The sequence below is a fragment of the Canis lupus genome, chromosome 38 (genome assembly GCF_003254725.2).
Source record: "Canis lupus dingo isolate Sandy chromosome 38, ASM325472v2, whole genome shotgun sequence".
NCBI lineage: Eukaryota > Metazoa > Chordata > Mammalia > Carnivora > Canidae > Canis > Canis lupus.
The window spans coordinates 2,946,441-2,962,624 of NC_064280.1; positions in this window are offsets into that span (position 1 = coordinate 2,946,441).

The window sequence follows — 16,184 nt, forward strand, 5'->3', positions numbered from 1 at the left end:
CCTCCTCTGGGCTGATTCTGTGCTCACTAAGCAACCTCCTGGTTATAAATGCCATTCTGGGAAATGGGTGTCTCAGAAGGCAGCTGTGAATATTCTGGTTACCGGACAGCCATGCTCATTCATTACTCATTTGCAGATTGGCCTTCCAGCACGCGTGCTTCTCGTGACCTGTGATTACACAGGCCTGGATCCCGCAAGACCTGAGCTCCTGACCTTGCAACGCTAAGGGCAGCATATTGACAAGGACCATCCTCGCCAATGGACGAATCACCTGCCAGCCGCCCACCTCTTCCCTGCTGCAGGGAGAGGGGCCTGTCTGGGGTGCAGAGTGGGGCGGCTGCCGCCCCAGGCATGGGTCTGCAGTCAGGGGCCAGGGTGTCTAAGTGTCCAGGGGAGCAGGAAGTCTCTTAGTTGTTTGCTCCTGAGTTCTCACTGTCCCTGGAAGATATTCCTGGCCTCTGGCCCTGACGAGGGCCCTGTGCTGTCCCCGACACATAGAAGCATTCTGTAAATGTTTGTGGGAAGGGTTTCAAATGGAGACATTTCAGCAGAAGCCAGGTGACCCCTATGCTCCCATCAGCGATGTCTGAGGGGCTCCTTGCTCTGCTTGGGAGGCTGTACTTCTTGATTTCAGAAGTCCCTTCTGTCCCAGAATCTATAGCTCGGCTCCCTAGGCTGACTTTGGCAGAGGACAGAGCAAGAAGGAGCAAGAACAGCGCTGGCTTCAGCCAGGGGGCAGTGGAAGATGGTTCTGTGAAGGGAAAGGGCTCCCAGGAGGGTCTCTGTCAGCTTCCTGGTAACGAGAGCCGCTCTCCTAGGGTCCCTGGATACCCAGGACAGGGAGAAAAGGCACACACTGATCAGCTCAGTTTTCATCTCAGGCAGCAGGTGCCAGGGTAGAGCAAGGCACAAAGGCACTCCTGCCTGCACGGAGGAGAGAGGCAGGAGGGGCCCAACAGCCAGGGAGGACGCGCCTGGGGCCAGCTCAGCGCCTCATGCTAACAAATGTTGTGCATCCTTTACCTAAGGACACTTTTGGGGTGTAGCCTGATGTCCTGTCAACACTCCAGGTGGTGAGTGGCTGCAGAGAACACAGGAGACCCCGCCCCATGGCCTCTGTGCCCTGCCCTGCACCTGGCTTCCGAAGCCTCCGAGGCAATCTGTGTGGGTGACCTATTCCTTCCTACTGTGATGCCCGTGACCCTTACAGCCTAACGCACTGCTTTTGCGTTTTTCAGAAAGGATATCATGATAGTGCCACCTGGCTGTAACATTTTCGTGTTTCCATATTTACTTCTTTTTTATGCAAATCCCAGACATCGTGAAATAGGAGTCTTTTAAAAACTCAGGACATTTTCTCACATAATGATACCATTGACTTTCTCACATAGCTGCAATACCGTATTATACCCAACATGAGCAATAAGTCCTTTGTTCCATCTAATCCCCAGTCCAGGGATCCCTGGGTGGCGCAGCGGTTTGGCGCCTGCCTTTGGCCCAGGGCGCGATCCTGGAGACCTGGGATCGAATCCCACATCGGGCATCCCGGTGCATGGAGCCTGCTTCTCCCTCTTCTCTGCCTCTCTCTCTCTCTCTCTACCATAAATAAATGAAAATTAAAAAAAAAAAAAAAAAAAAAACGTTTAAAAAAAAAAAAAAAAAAAAAAAAAAAAAAATAATCCCCAGTCCATATTCCAGTTTCCCCTATTATCCCACAAATGAGTTTGCCTGGTTGGTTTGTCGGCAGCAAAGCTTTCTAAACAGTGTTCCCAGCAGCCTTGGGTTTCTGCACAAATGTCTCAGAGACCAGCCCAGCAAAGGTGAGGCTGAGGGGGCAGGCCCAGGCCCCCTCCTCTGTTTCAGCCAGGGCAGGTTTTACTATCAGGAACAAAAGGGGTTTTCTGTCAAGAAAAAAAAAAAGGTTTGAAAACTGTTTCCATAAGGACATGCTTTCATACTTTCAAAGAGAATACCTCCTGCTATAATTGCCTTAAATCAAAGGGATAACTTTGGATACTCCAGCAGTGGGGTGGTGGGAACCCAGGGGTGGGACACAGAGATTTGACAGAGTCCAACAGTTAGAGAAGGAGAGATTTTATTCCCACTGGACATGAGCCTAGACTCACAAAGTCGACTTTTCCAGAATTTGGAATACATTGCATCCACTTGGTAGTTCCTCCTCCAGGTACTAACTCATAGAATATTTTCACTCTTTCCTATCTAGGTGCCTAGATCCTGCTCTATGAACCCCACCTCATTCTTGCTTATTCATAGGGCAGATTGGCACATTTTCAGCCAATGAATTTTTTTTTGAGATTTTATTCATTTATTCATGACAGACACAGAGAGAGGCAGAGACACAGGCAGAGGGAGAGGCAGGCTCCCTGCGGGGAGCCCGATGTAGGACTCAACCCCAGGACCCCAGGATCATGTCCGGAGTCGAAGGTGGATGCTCAACCGCTGAGCCACCCAGGCATCCTGAGGCAATGAATTTTGAAACCTCCCTGCTCAGTTCATACTTCTGACTAATTTTCTAAGTCTACACTACAGGACCTGACCTCAGAGGAATCGTCGTCCACGGTTTTAATCATTACAGTTTGGCATTACCAAAACAAAATTAACACAGAGTACCAGTAACACAGACCTGTTGGTAGCAAAGCAAGAGCTCTTCTTATCACAGATGCAGCACATGAGTGAGCAGCTGCCGCTTTGTTATACTAGCCTGGGGAACACAAGCCCTGGCAATGAGAGGAGGGAGAAATTCTAGCAAATTCTGACCTTTTCAGGGAACCTTACTAATCGTAGCTATCAACAACAGCTCGAGACGTTTCTCCTCCTCCAGCACATGTGCCCAGATGAACCTGTCAAGATTTGCTTTCGAGTTCTTGAGGTTATATTTCAAAAGATGATATTTGCCCATCTTGTTCAACTGCAGAATGCTAAGTTCCATACAGATAGTGACAGTGTCCATTTTGTATATACTCACATATATCAGTGAACATGTGTTTATCCACTAATATGTGGATTACACGCAAATAAACCTAGCTTGGGTAGAGAAAACCTTGGGACATCTGAAAGGAATCATCCTTTCCCATCACCAATATTTTTGTAATTTTTCAGTTAAAGGCATATTAAATTCTAGCTTGCCTTTGAATCTGACTAATATTTATGACCATCTACTAAATACCTAGTTCCCAGGGTGGGAGGTCTGGGTGGTACAGTCAGTTAAGCGTCAGACTCTTGGTTTTGGTTCAGGTCATGATCTCAGGGTTGTGAGATTGAGCCCAGCAGCAGGTTCGGGGCTCAGCGCAGAGTCTACCTGAGTTTTTCTTTCCCTCTCCCTCAGGCTCTCTCTCTCAAATAAATAAATAAAATCTTTAAAAAAAATACCTAGTTTCCTTTAGGTTTTTTTTTTTTTTAGATTTTATTTATTTATTTGAGAGAGAGAGAGAGAAAGCAATCACAAGCAGGGTAGTGGCAGGCAGAGGGAGAGGGAGAAGCAGACTCCCTGCTGAGCAGGGAGCCCAATGTGGGGCTCCATCCCAGAAACCTGGGATCATGACCTGAGCCAAGGCAGACATTTACTGACTGAGCCACCCAGGCGCCCACCTAGTTCCCTCTGAATATAAGAGATGCATAAACCATCCTTCCCTAGGATGTTTGCGATTTAGTTGGTGACACAAAGCTGCCCACAAGAAAGTCGAAGCCACGTAGGACAGGATACACTCTCCCTTCCTGCCTATTCAAACATGGCCCTGCTTTCAATGTCAAAATCAAACCTTCCTGTCACACAAAGCATTCCTATACTCAACCAGCCTCTACTGAGGACCTATGAGTTCCAAGTATGGTATTGAAACCAGAGGTAGAACGGTGAAGGAAATAGTTGTGCTTCCTATTCCAGTACTTAAACTGATCTTGGAAAAGTTATTTAATTACATATGTAGTCATGCTCAATACTATCAAAATCATATGCTCCTACAAGGTGGTGACCATATCTTACATTCTTTTGTCATCCCCTCACTAGCTAGACTCTAGTCATAGAACTTATTAAATACAGTTTGAAAGGTTGGGTTGTATAGGATTTTCAGGAGACATGAAAAGCTATATATTGAAAGTAAAATCTTAACACAGAGAAATTCCAAAATGCTGAGAACTCCTGCCCACCCTTCAAAACACAGCTCAAAAGTCATCTACTCCATGATACCTTCCCTCACTTACTGAGGCAGATTTAGTTCCTGTCTTCTCTCTGAGTCCATACTCCTTGGTGAAAACTCTATGGATAAAATTTAGCAGAGTAACTATAATTATTAGTTTACCAAGTTTCCCCTGAGACAAGCATAGTTTGGGGGAATAAGAATGGGATCCCATGCCCTGCCCAGGAAGATAGTTCCTCCCTGTTTCTTGGATGGAGGGTATATAGAGGATACACATGTCTGCAGGCCTTTTCCTGACAGGATAACAGATGTGCAAATACACATTTGCAAAATTACCACTCCATGTAAATACATAACAGTCCTCCCTAGCCTCTTTCCTGAAAATATAAAGAAAAAGCATTCTAAGGGGAAGGGAGGTGAGAGGTAGTGGTCAAGGGCAGCAGCTTTCAGCTATGCAAGATGACTAAGTCCTAGAGATCTACTGTACAGCATAGAGACTATAGTTAGTAATACTGTGTTGTGTGTTTCAACTTTAGCCAAGAGGGTAAGTCTTAGTGAAGTGTTCTCATCACAAAAATATATAGTAGTAATAATAAAATATAGGCTGGGAGGAAACTTTTGGAGAAGATGGATATGTTTATGGTATAGAGTGTGTTGATGGTTTCATGGGTGGATACTTATCTCCAAACTCCTTGAGCGGAATACGCTAAATCTGCACAACTTTTTGGATGTTGGTCATATCTAATGAAGTAGTGGAACAACAACAACAACAAAAGAATAGAGTTCTAGGCCTTTGAAAGAGAGAAAAAGAGAAAGAGATGATCTAATCAGAAGGCTGTAGATTTTGAGGTTGAGTGAAGTAAGGACACTTGGGAGAGTGCTCACTCAGCATTTCCGAAACAAAGAAAATAGTCATAGTAGATAATATTGGCCATCAGAAGGGGGTGACATCTCAAAATTTTACCTGAGAAGGTGGGCATCTGAGGGGAAGAAATCTGGTAGCCACAGACATTGTTTTAGTGGACAGGCTCCCAGGGAATGGGAGGTGATGGCCAGGGGCTGAGGGTAGCAGGTATCTATTTCAGGAGGTGGAGTCAGAGACAAGACAGTGCCCCGAAGGAGCAGGAGGGACAAAGCAGGACTCTGATTCCAGGAACTTCATTACCAGAAGAAAAAAAAAAAAAAAGCAAAAACCCAGGCAGCAATTCAACTTTCAGGGACAAGGAGAGGACCCAGGCATTGTGACTGGTGAGGAGGGCACTATATTACAGTGGCTTTAGAGCTGAACCTCTGGAGCCAGAGACACAAGGCCGGACTGATCCTGCTCATTTCTCTCAGTGGTCCCAGCTCAGGGGCTGTGGTTTGGGGTCTGGGGGACAGAGGCTGGGGGAGGAGTGGCGGAGAATTAGCTCACCATTTTCCCCCTGGACCAGAAACCACCTCCAAATGATGCTGGCTGTGACCCCCAGAAAGCTAAAACTCACTCTTGAAGCCAAACTTTGAGTTAAAAGGAAGCTTGAGGGATCCCTGGGTGGCGCAGCGGTTTGGCGCCTGCCTTTGGCCCAGGGCGCGATCCTGGAGATCCGGGATCGAATCCCACATCAGGCTCCCGGTGCATGGAGCCTGCTTCTCTCTCTGCCTCTCTCTCTCGCTCTCTCTGTGACTATCATAAATGAATAAAAAAAAAAATTAAAAAAAAAAAAAAAAAAAGGAAGCTTGAGAATCTTTCTTTCACTTCCTTGGGCATTTTGGTTTTAAACTCATTTGTAAATGTTGGTTTGAGAGGAAGCCTGGAGTAGATTGAAGATCCAGGTTTGTGATTTTAACTTGAAGCCAAATTTCTAGGCTTTCTTGTAGCATACCCAGCTAACTGGAAAATTTGAAAGTAAATACATTTTGAAGAGAAAAAAAAAAAAGATGTAAGTTCCCGCTGCTCTCAGAGGAGGGCTTTGCAACCTGTGAATGATGTCATCGTTTTGTTGCCTGTGAGAGAACTGGATGGAAAGTCCTGTTTTCACTTTCTTCCAAAGCATTTATGTGTCTAGGAGGGTGGTAGTGGGTCTCTAGGAATTATTTCTTAACTGCCCTGGTGCCCTCCTTTGGAAAACAAAGACACGTTATCCAAGTAGAGCACTCAGTGAGATGGCTCTGGGCACAGCCCTGCGGTGTTTGCTTTCTGTGGACATCTGGAGTGGGAGCCATGGTGACTAGGCATATCTGATAGCCGTACATCTATCCCCCATGACTTAAGGGAGCCATCACATGGATACTGGATCAAATGCACATTTTAAAGCCTGCTAATGCTCTCATCACAATGTATCCAACTTGTCTGGTGGATCTGGTATTTGAGTTGAAGATGGGGGTGGGTGGCCACCTGCCCTATTGTTAGGACTAAGGGATTACCTGGAATGTGGACTAAAAGCAGGACAGTACCCCACACAATGGGATGGTGGCCACCCCACTAAAAAGCATCCCCATTTCCCACTGTTGATGCCAACAAGAGAAGACCAGATGGGAAGAGGACAGTATAACTCCTTAACTCAGTGGCTGTCAAACATTAGCCTGAATTGAAACCACCTGGAGGGCCCATTAAAGTGGATTTCTGGGTCCCATTGCCAAAGCTTCCGATTCAGTGGGTCTGGGTAAGACCCAAGAACTTGCATTTCCAACAAGTTCCCAGATGCTGCTGCTGCTATGTTTAAGAACCTCTGCTCTAATACACTGGGTTCTTGGCTGCCCATTGAAATCATCTGAGGATTATATATATATTATATACATACATAGGTGCTGAGTCTCACCCCCAGACATTCTCACCCCTAGCTGTTCTGATGCAACTATCCGCTATGGGGATTTTTAAACCTCCGCAGGTGATCCTAATGTGCAAAAAAGTTTGAGACTGCTGTTCTCAAGCTCTGCTCCCCATGAAGTGCTCTGATCTGAATTCATTTCCTGACATTTATTCCTTTGACATTTAATATGCATTTGTTGAGCAGCTACTACGTGTCATGCACTGTGCCAGAAGCTGGGATGGCTAAAATAGACATGATCCCTCCTTAAAGGAGCTACTGTTTAAGGAAAAACAGTATAAACAAGTCAACAAAAAACGCTGCACAATGAAAATTTGTGACAAGAGCCTTGGAGAAGAAGAGCAGGAAGCAGGTGGAAGAGAAGGTGAGGGACTTTGGGGGTGGGGGGTGGGGGGTGGGTTATCTGGGATAGAGATGTCTACGAGGATGTCGACTTCGGAACCGGATATGACAAGTGTGGAGAGAAAAGCATCCCAGGGATGAGAAACAGCTTGTATGAAGGCCCTGGGCTGGGAAAGTGCTTGGCATATTCTCACTGCTGTCAGATGGGAGCACTTCTGGAGACACAGCACCAGGGCGGAGCAGCTGGGCCGCATGCAGCAGGGTCTCCCAGGCTATAGGGGCGAGCTAGGGTCAGAATCTAAGGCAACAGCCAGCCATGGAGAGAGAGTAACATTACTGTTTATGTTTTTGTATATTTTTAAAATATTTTAATGATAAATAAATAAAATCTTAAAACAAAACAAAACAAAACAAAAAAAGGTGCCTGGGTGGCTCAGTCGGTTAGGTGTCTGACTCTTGATTTTGACTCAGGTCATGGTCTCAGGGTCATGAGATTGAGCCCCAAGTCGGGCTCTACACTCCGGGGGACATCTGCTTGGGATTCTCTCCCTCCCTCTCCCTCTGCCCCTCCTCCTGCTCATGCTCTCTCTCTGTCTCAAATAAATAAATAAATAAAACCTTAATAAAATAAAATATTTTGATGACTGTGGTGTGGAATGGAGGTTGGAAGCACCTGGCTCAGGTTTTTCACCAAAGACCCATGAGGGTGAGAGATTCGGGCACCTGAGAAGTCCCGAGAAGTGCCCGCGGCAGGCAGCCAGGGCTCCGGAAGGGCTGTGCGGGGCTGTAGCTCCGCGGACGGGTGGCCCTGGGATGGCCCATCACAGACTGGAGGTGGCTGGCCTTGCGTCTCCTTCGTGCCCTGCATGGGCTAACTCACCAGGTATTAGGTTACGTACAGCGGTTTAACACCTCTGCCTCTTTTCCGCGTGGACTTGGGCTGGAGGCTGTTCTAGCTAGGGGCCAGCTTTACAGCTCCCTGCTAGATGAGCTGGGGGTTCCAGGGCTGCCAGCCAAGCAGGGAAGTCCAAAGCCAGGCCCCATGGCCCCGGGGACTCGGGAGTCCCAGGTGCACGGCCATCTGCAGCGGCCCTCGGCGCTGGGTGGGGGTTTGTAATCTATTGCCCAGATGGAGAGCTGCATGAAATGCTTCTGGCAGGTACACAGACACCTGAGGTGGGAGGGCAGCGTCGCAAACAAACTGTGGAAAAGCCTGTCCTAAGTAAGTAGGTGCCGAGACCCTCAGGGCAAGACAAGGGGACCATTGCTTGATGCATAGGTACACTCTTTGTCATTCAAAACTAATTGCAGAATCTATATGAGCTGAAAGTAATGGTTCTTCTTTTTTTAAAAAAATATTTTATTTATTTATTCATGAGAGACAGAGAGAGGCAGATTCATAGGCAGAGGGAGGAGCAGGCTCCCCCCATGGGGAGCCTTATGCAGGACTTGATGTGGGACTCAATGTGGGACTCAATCCCAGGACCCTGGGATCATGACTTGAGCCAAAGGCAGATGCTCAACCGCTGAGCCACCCAGGTGTCCCTGAAAGTAATGCTTCTAAGGAGTAATTGAATATGCCTCAGGTAGTCTTCTGTGGTCAGAAACTCATACCCTGTTCTCAGCCTCATGCAAGGGAAAGACAGAAGGGCAGGACATGCTTGACGGTTTTATAGTCAGGCGGACAGAGACTCAGAGGAGGCCTGCAGAGCAAGAGCTGAGATCAGGTGCCAGGGCTACTGTTCACCGACTGTCTTAGCCTAGTCCCCAGCACACTGCTTCCCCTGGGTATAGCTCTGTAAGGAAGGATTGGTGTCAGAAGGTGCAGCATACAACACTTCATCTGGGGCCTGAGGGGGGCAGGACTGGGGTGAAATGTGTGAAGATAGGTCTCAAATGGGTACTCAGTAAACATTTACTGATGATGCTGGGCTAGGTGCTGGGAACAAGAGAGGCCATATCCTGGGCAACGGAAAGAGATGGAGTAAGTGCTTGGGCACAGGGGCCATATTTTATCCATCTCTGTATTGTCAGTGCCTGTCACATAGCAGACACTTAACACAAGGGATCGAAAGAAATGCTTTAAGGATTTAAAGAGTCCAGCAAAGCATCCCTGGCTATCAGTAAGCTCTCCATGCCTTTTTCTTAAGCACATTGGAGTGTTTCCTTGACAGAACTAGATCTCAGTCAGTTAAGGGTCAGATTCTTGGTTTTGGCTCAGGTCATGATCTCATGCCCCATGTAGGTAGGCTCTGTGCTTAGCCAGGAGTCTGCTTGAAGACTCTCTCCCTCTGCTCCACCCTCTGTGCTCGCTCTCTCTCTCTCTTTCAAATAAATAAATCTTTTAAAAAAGAGAATAGGTGAGATGATGAAGATTTGAGGAAAATAAAAGAGAGGTGAGGATAAAGGAAATAGAATGAGAAAAAAGAAAGAACTGTAGACACTCAGGATGGGGAAAAACTAGAAAAGAAATGTAATCAGAACACATTCCATGTCCTGGGTCAACAATATTTCAGGGTCATAAAAAACTAACAGTATGGCAGATGGCAGAGAGAAGCTGGGAATGCATAAATGTGTGAAAGACTCATCTACCACTGCTGGAAATAAATAATGTCTAAGTATGGAGGTTCCTCAAAAAATTAAAAATAGAATTACCATATGATCCAGTAATCACACTACTGAGTATTTACCAAAAGAAAACACTAATTCAGAAAGATGCATGCATCCCTATGTTAATTGCAGCATTATTTACAATAGCCAAACTGTGGAAGCAGTCCAAGTGTCCACTGACAGATGAATGGGTAAAAAATATGTGACATATATATACAATAAAGTATTATTCAGCCATAAGAAAAAAAATGGAAACCCTGCCGTTTGCAACCACGTGGATGGAGCTAGAGCGTACAATGCTAAGCAAAATAAGCCAGTCAGAGAAAGACACTCATGTGTGGAATTTAAGAAACAAAACAAATGAACAAAGGGGGAAAAAGAATAAGAAACAAACCAAAAACCACCCCCCCCAAAAAAAATTCCAGACGTAACTGTAGAGAACAAACAGATGTTTACCAGCGGGAGAATGGGTGAAATAAGTGATGAGGATGAAGAATACGCTTATCTTTTTTTTTTTTTTTTTTATGATAGTCACATAGAGAGAGAGAGAGGCAGAGACACAGGCAGAGGGAGAAGCAGGCTCCATGCACTGGGAGCCTGACGTGGGATTCGATTCGGGGTCTCCAGGATCGCACCCTGGGCCAAAGGCAGGCGCCAAACCGCTGCGCCACCCAGGGATCCCAGAATACGCTTATCTTGATGAGCGCTGAGAAATATATGGAATTGCTGAATCACTAGATTATACACTTGAAATGCATGTAACACTCTATGTTAACACACTGGCATTAAAAATAAATTTAAAAATGGATATTTAAAGTTGAAAAATCCACACAAAGCATTAGAAGTTTATTTTTCAGGTATACGAGGGACAAAGAATTCAAAGTGGTTGCCCTTTGGGAACAGGATAGGAGATGCTCTAAAGACTTCTTCCAGCCCCAGGTTAGTCTCCCGGCCCTAATACTCTCCTCTGCTCAGACCCAAGCAGCAACCTTATCCAGATCCGAGTCCCCCAGGCAACCAACCCCTGTTAACCAAGGCCAGAACTGTAAAATGGAGAAAAGGCAGGCCCTTGAATAGGAAGAGATCATGAGGCACCCCAGGCAGCTGCAAGGCTGACTTCCTAAGCTGAGATCTGTTAAAATGATATTTGATTTTCTGGGTTGAATGGGAAACTTCAACCAAATAAAAAAATACCTTCCTTGGGCAACAGCTGAAATCATGGAGGAAGCCGCAGGAGGTAGGATGTCAGGAGGTCAGGGTGGGATCAAAGCTAATCTTCAGGTTGCTTCTTGCTCAAATGGCCCAGTTTGCCCCAGACTAATTGGGCCTCACACAGCTTGAACACAAAGGCAAGAGGCACTTCATAGACAGGAGCACAAAATAGAGGCAGAGAAGAGAATGCCAGGGCTGGAACCAGTCTCAGCGAGCATCTTCGCACAAAATAGAAGGTGGGAAAATTCGTTATGGTTGAACAATCCAAAGGACACAGAGGCAGATGGGGCAGACCTGTCAGCTGACTTTAGGCGTTCCGATTCCTGTGTAGTTCTCTTTTCCTTTCCACACCACTGCAGAGGGAGCAAGATAAGCAGAACAACAATCTGGTGTTGTGAGCACCAGCTGGAAAGCTGGAGACTTGGGTTCCAGGTGCAGATCCAATGAAAGCCAATCGCTAAAACTTCAGAAAGTCACTCAACCTTAAGCCTGAATTTTCTCAGTCATAGACTAGATGAGATTTTATAAGGTTCTGGTTTCACCCCCAGAAGGCCAAATTCCTATCTTGGAGAGAGATATTTCATATTCATGTCATGCCTAGAAGATCTAATTCCATATCTAACAGGTCTCTACACAGAAAGGCCCAGATCCCACAACTAGAGAGTAGATTCTATGCCCAAGAGGCAAGAATTCACATCAGGATACACTTTCCATGCCTAGAAAGTCAGACTTCATACTTGGAGGGCCAAGGTTTATGTCTACAAGGGCAGGTTTTGTGTGGAGGACCAGATCATATACTCGAAAAAGCAGAATTCACACCTAGGGAAGCTAAATCAATGCCTCAAAGTTCAGATTTCATAAACAGAGCTCAGGCTCCATGCATGCAGAACCTACCTCTATAATCCTTATACCAGGTGCCGTGCCAGGAGTTCGAGGCTCCACACATTTTTCATGATCAGACATTGACTTCTACACAAAGAGTGCCAGATTCCAAGCTTGGAGATTCGGATTCTGCATATAGAGTACCACGTTTCCTGTGAACAGGGCAAGATTTGATTTTCTTGAGAAGCAAATTTCTACTATTGAAATCCTACGATTCGTATCTAAAGTTACATAGCCCACATTTGTAAGGACATGTTCCACACTTGGAGATTCAGGTTCTATACATGGGGCACCAGTCTCCATGTTTGTAGGGTTATGTTCAGTACTTGCAGATTGAGATTCCATACATGAATCGCCAGTTTCCAGCTTTGGAGAATGGGTTCCATGTCTTTGACTTTTTAAGAGAATCAATTTCTAATTTTCAAATTTCTAAAAGTGCTCCTTCTCAAAATTAATCTGCCTTCCAGTGTGCCAGAAGTTAAGATGCCACACTGGCTTACCTTTTCTGCCTCCCCATTCATAATCGCTACTTTCCATTTTGGTGAAACAGAATGAATGAATGAGTGACTAGTACCCTTCCTGTACTGAATTTGGAACACCGCACTGGGGTGAAATAAACTCCAGAGTGGTAATGCAGCAATTTAACATATTGCTGTTAGGGAAGCTTCCTTTATTCAACACACTGTCATCCTACACTAGGGCAGTGTGTCTTTTTCTGTCTTATCCATATTTCTGATGAAACAAGTGTAGAAACAAGATATTTTGGGATGTCTTGAATTCAGGTATATTATAGAATGAAGTGGCAGGAGGGATGACAAGTTTTGTTTAATGATCTTGCCTTTTCTATCCCCTGGTTATTGTTAAAGAATGCATTACTACTATGGGAGAGTTCTGTGAGAGCCAAGCAAAGAGGGTCAAACTACTAAATTTAGCAGAGACTTTTCATCCAGGTGACAAACTCCTGGCAAGGCAATCCACCCCTTCCTCCCTCCCTTCCAAGGCAATCCACTTGCCCTCCTTTCCTTCCTTTCTTCCTTCCTCCTATCTGTCTTTTTACGCATCTTAGAATTAATAAATTAGAATGTATTAAAAGTATGTCGGAGAGTAGCAGTATGCTACAAAATGTCACCTGCATTCACCCAATCTGAGTTGACTATTTTGCTTTATTTCCAAGAGGAGAAGATGAGAAGCCCCACGTTCACTTCCAACATATCAACATTTGATATTCAAGTTGGGAAATGACCTTGAAAATAAGTAGAGGTGCTCTACATTTCCTTAAACACTCATTGAGACTTGTAGAAAAAGCATGTTCATTTATTTTGGCCAAAATATTACTGATATCATAGGGACACATAGGTGGCTCAGTCAGTTAAGCCTCTGCCTTGGGCTCAGGTCATGATCCTGGAGCCCTGCATCAGGCTCCCTGCTCAATGAGGAAGCTGCTTCTCCCTCTTCCTCTGTCCATGCTCTCTCTCTCTCTCATTCTCTCTCTCTCTCTTGCTCATTCTCTCTCTCAAATAAATAAAATCTTAAAAAAAAATAACCAATTGATATCATAAGCGTATATTCAGTTTTCACGTAGGTGCAATCTCCTGCTATTCCTTATCAACCACTGCTCTGTTGGGCCAGTTATTTGTATTATGTAAGAATTGGACTTAGATGAACTTAATGGAAATACATTGTGAAATCAACTGTAAATAATGCACTTAAAATAAGAATTAGTATATCTTTTGTAAGCACCACATTTACCAGTGGCTCAAAACCTTTTCCTTTTGATGTTTATTTCCGTGAGGTAGATTAAACTGCACTCTTAAAGGTAGAATGTTTACTTATGTAGAAAAAAAATGTTCCTAAAATGCACCTAGTACATAATGACCGGAGCACTTTAGAAAACCAGGTTCATTAAATTTATTTTGGAAGTACATAAATTAAAATGTTTAAAGACCATTATTTTAAAGGATGTTAGGTCGTTTGCATAATCTCAAGGAGAGAGAGACTGGAGTGTGGGCAGCCAGAACCAATCCTGTTGCCAGGCAGGGAGACTCTGTGAAACCCCTGCTGCTACTTGGTCTGGAAGCTGGATGTCTCTCTGTCACCCCTGCACTCTCTCCCTGGGTCCTGCTCACAGTCCCGGTCCCATTGAAATCACCTGCAGGAGCACCACTGGGAGGAGCCTGTGCTGCACGCCTGATCCCTAGCTTTAAGGGAAATTTGGCTTCTATTTTTAAAAAACAGACTCACTGGATAGGAGAGTTCCCAAAGCATCTAGATGACTAAAAAGAATGATAAACGTTACTACCCAAAGTATGGAATAATGACATGATTTTAAATACAAATATTTTACTTTAATCAGCACATGCTTGAGGACTGCATTACGTTCATTTTACTACAATACTTTATTGTCACAATTCCCTGCTTTTCCTCAGTTCACAAATGATGCATGCTTCTTAATTTACTTTAAATTAATCACATTAAATGGAATAATTAGTCGACAGATAAATCTTTTTTAAAAAGACATGTTTTATAGTGTTTGGTCTGGGGTTTGCATATTAAAATACACACTGAAATTCAAGGCTTGAAATTTTATTCTCCCATTCTGTACTTGAGAAATGTATTAATTTTTATAGAACTTTTAAAAATTAAGTAGACACTAGTCCCACTTAAGTATGGAAAGCCCCTGGGACAACATAATAAACCTGGTAGGTGTCACAAGTCCCTGGTTGGGAAACACTGCTTTCCTCTTCTTTGGGGGATACTTGAATCTCAACCTTCTGTTGCTTACGCATCAGCTTGTGACATAATCACAGCTGGAGTGGCGATAGCTAATACCAGACTCACCTGCTGCCGGAGATCCGGCTAACTAGTCACCCTTCCACCTCATCTTCGCTCTCTTGCTGTTGAAATCCTATTACATGCTTGAACTGATCAAGAAATGGATGACCAGGGCCACATTGAGTGGCTGCCTTCCAATTCCCCCCCAAAATTCTACAGGAAATGAATGACCCAAACCAAGGAACCAGAGGCCTCGCCAGATCCAGAAATCCACAGTGGCTCTAGAGCGCCCCCAAAACCTGGAACTGGAACCCTGCAGCCTATGCTGTATGGTCGAGTGCAAGGGGTCTCAGGTGGACCTTATAAAAGCCTATCCCATTTGGCTTTTCATTTACTGGGAATGAAGACTCTTTACACCCACAACGTGCTATTTGCTGAAAAGTGCCTATAAATCGCACCCTGTAACCTTTTGTCATATTTGTTCATTTAGAAACAAAACGGTTGAGACCTTATCTTTAGTTAATGCATATGGTATTCCGGTTGTAACCAGCGACCTTTTAGTTAACAGACAGTGACAGCAGCTTTTGCTTTCAACCAACTCATAAAATGGAGATGAGGAAACAGATTAAATGTTAAAACAGGGACCTAATCCCTTAGCAGCCCAGTCGGTGTGAGAACGGAGGACTTCACTATTGAGTAGACACCTCTTGGAGGTCGTGGAAGATACAAGTTGGCAAGGATCCCACTTTATCTACTGCTTCTCCTTGAGAGGCCCCAGCCCAGAGTAGCCAGAGCCTGTGGTTGTGTAGATGGTGCCTGGAGAAGTGTGCCCTTATCCTGCCACTCAGAGCCCACGGCAGGGGGACGTAGGCAGAGGGAGAAGGAGACTCCCTATGGGGAGCCCGATGCAGGACTCGATCCCAGGAACCTCAGATCTAGACCGAAGGCAGATGCTCAACCACTGAGCCACCCAGGTGTCCCTGTCCTGCCACTCTTTAAGAGAAATGTATTGTTGCTGTATTATGCTGATTATAGTCTTACTAAATTATTGTCCTATTGTGCACGGGTAATGGGTGGACACTTACTAAAAAGAAAACCACAGGCTACCTGGGGTGCCTGGCTGACTCACTTGGTAGATAGAGCATGTGACTCTTGATCTCCAGGTCGTGAGTTCAAGTCCCACTGTGCTGGGTGTGGAGATTACTAAAATAAATAAATAAAAGGAAAACAAAAAAACACAGGCCCAAAATGGTGCCCCTTAAGCCACATTACAACCCCTGTCCCCCTGAAATGTAGTCTTAACCAGGTTAGTCAGGAATTTTCTGATCAGCATGAACAGGTCCTGCATGATCTGGCTTCCACCTACCTTTCAGATTTCATCTTCTGCAGCTCCTACCATGACACA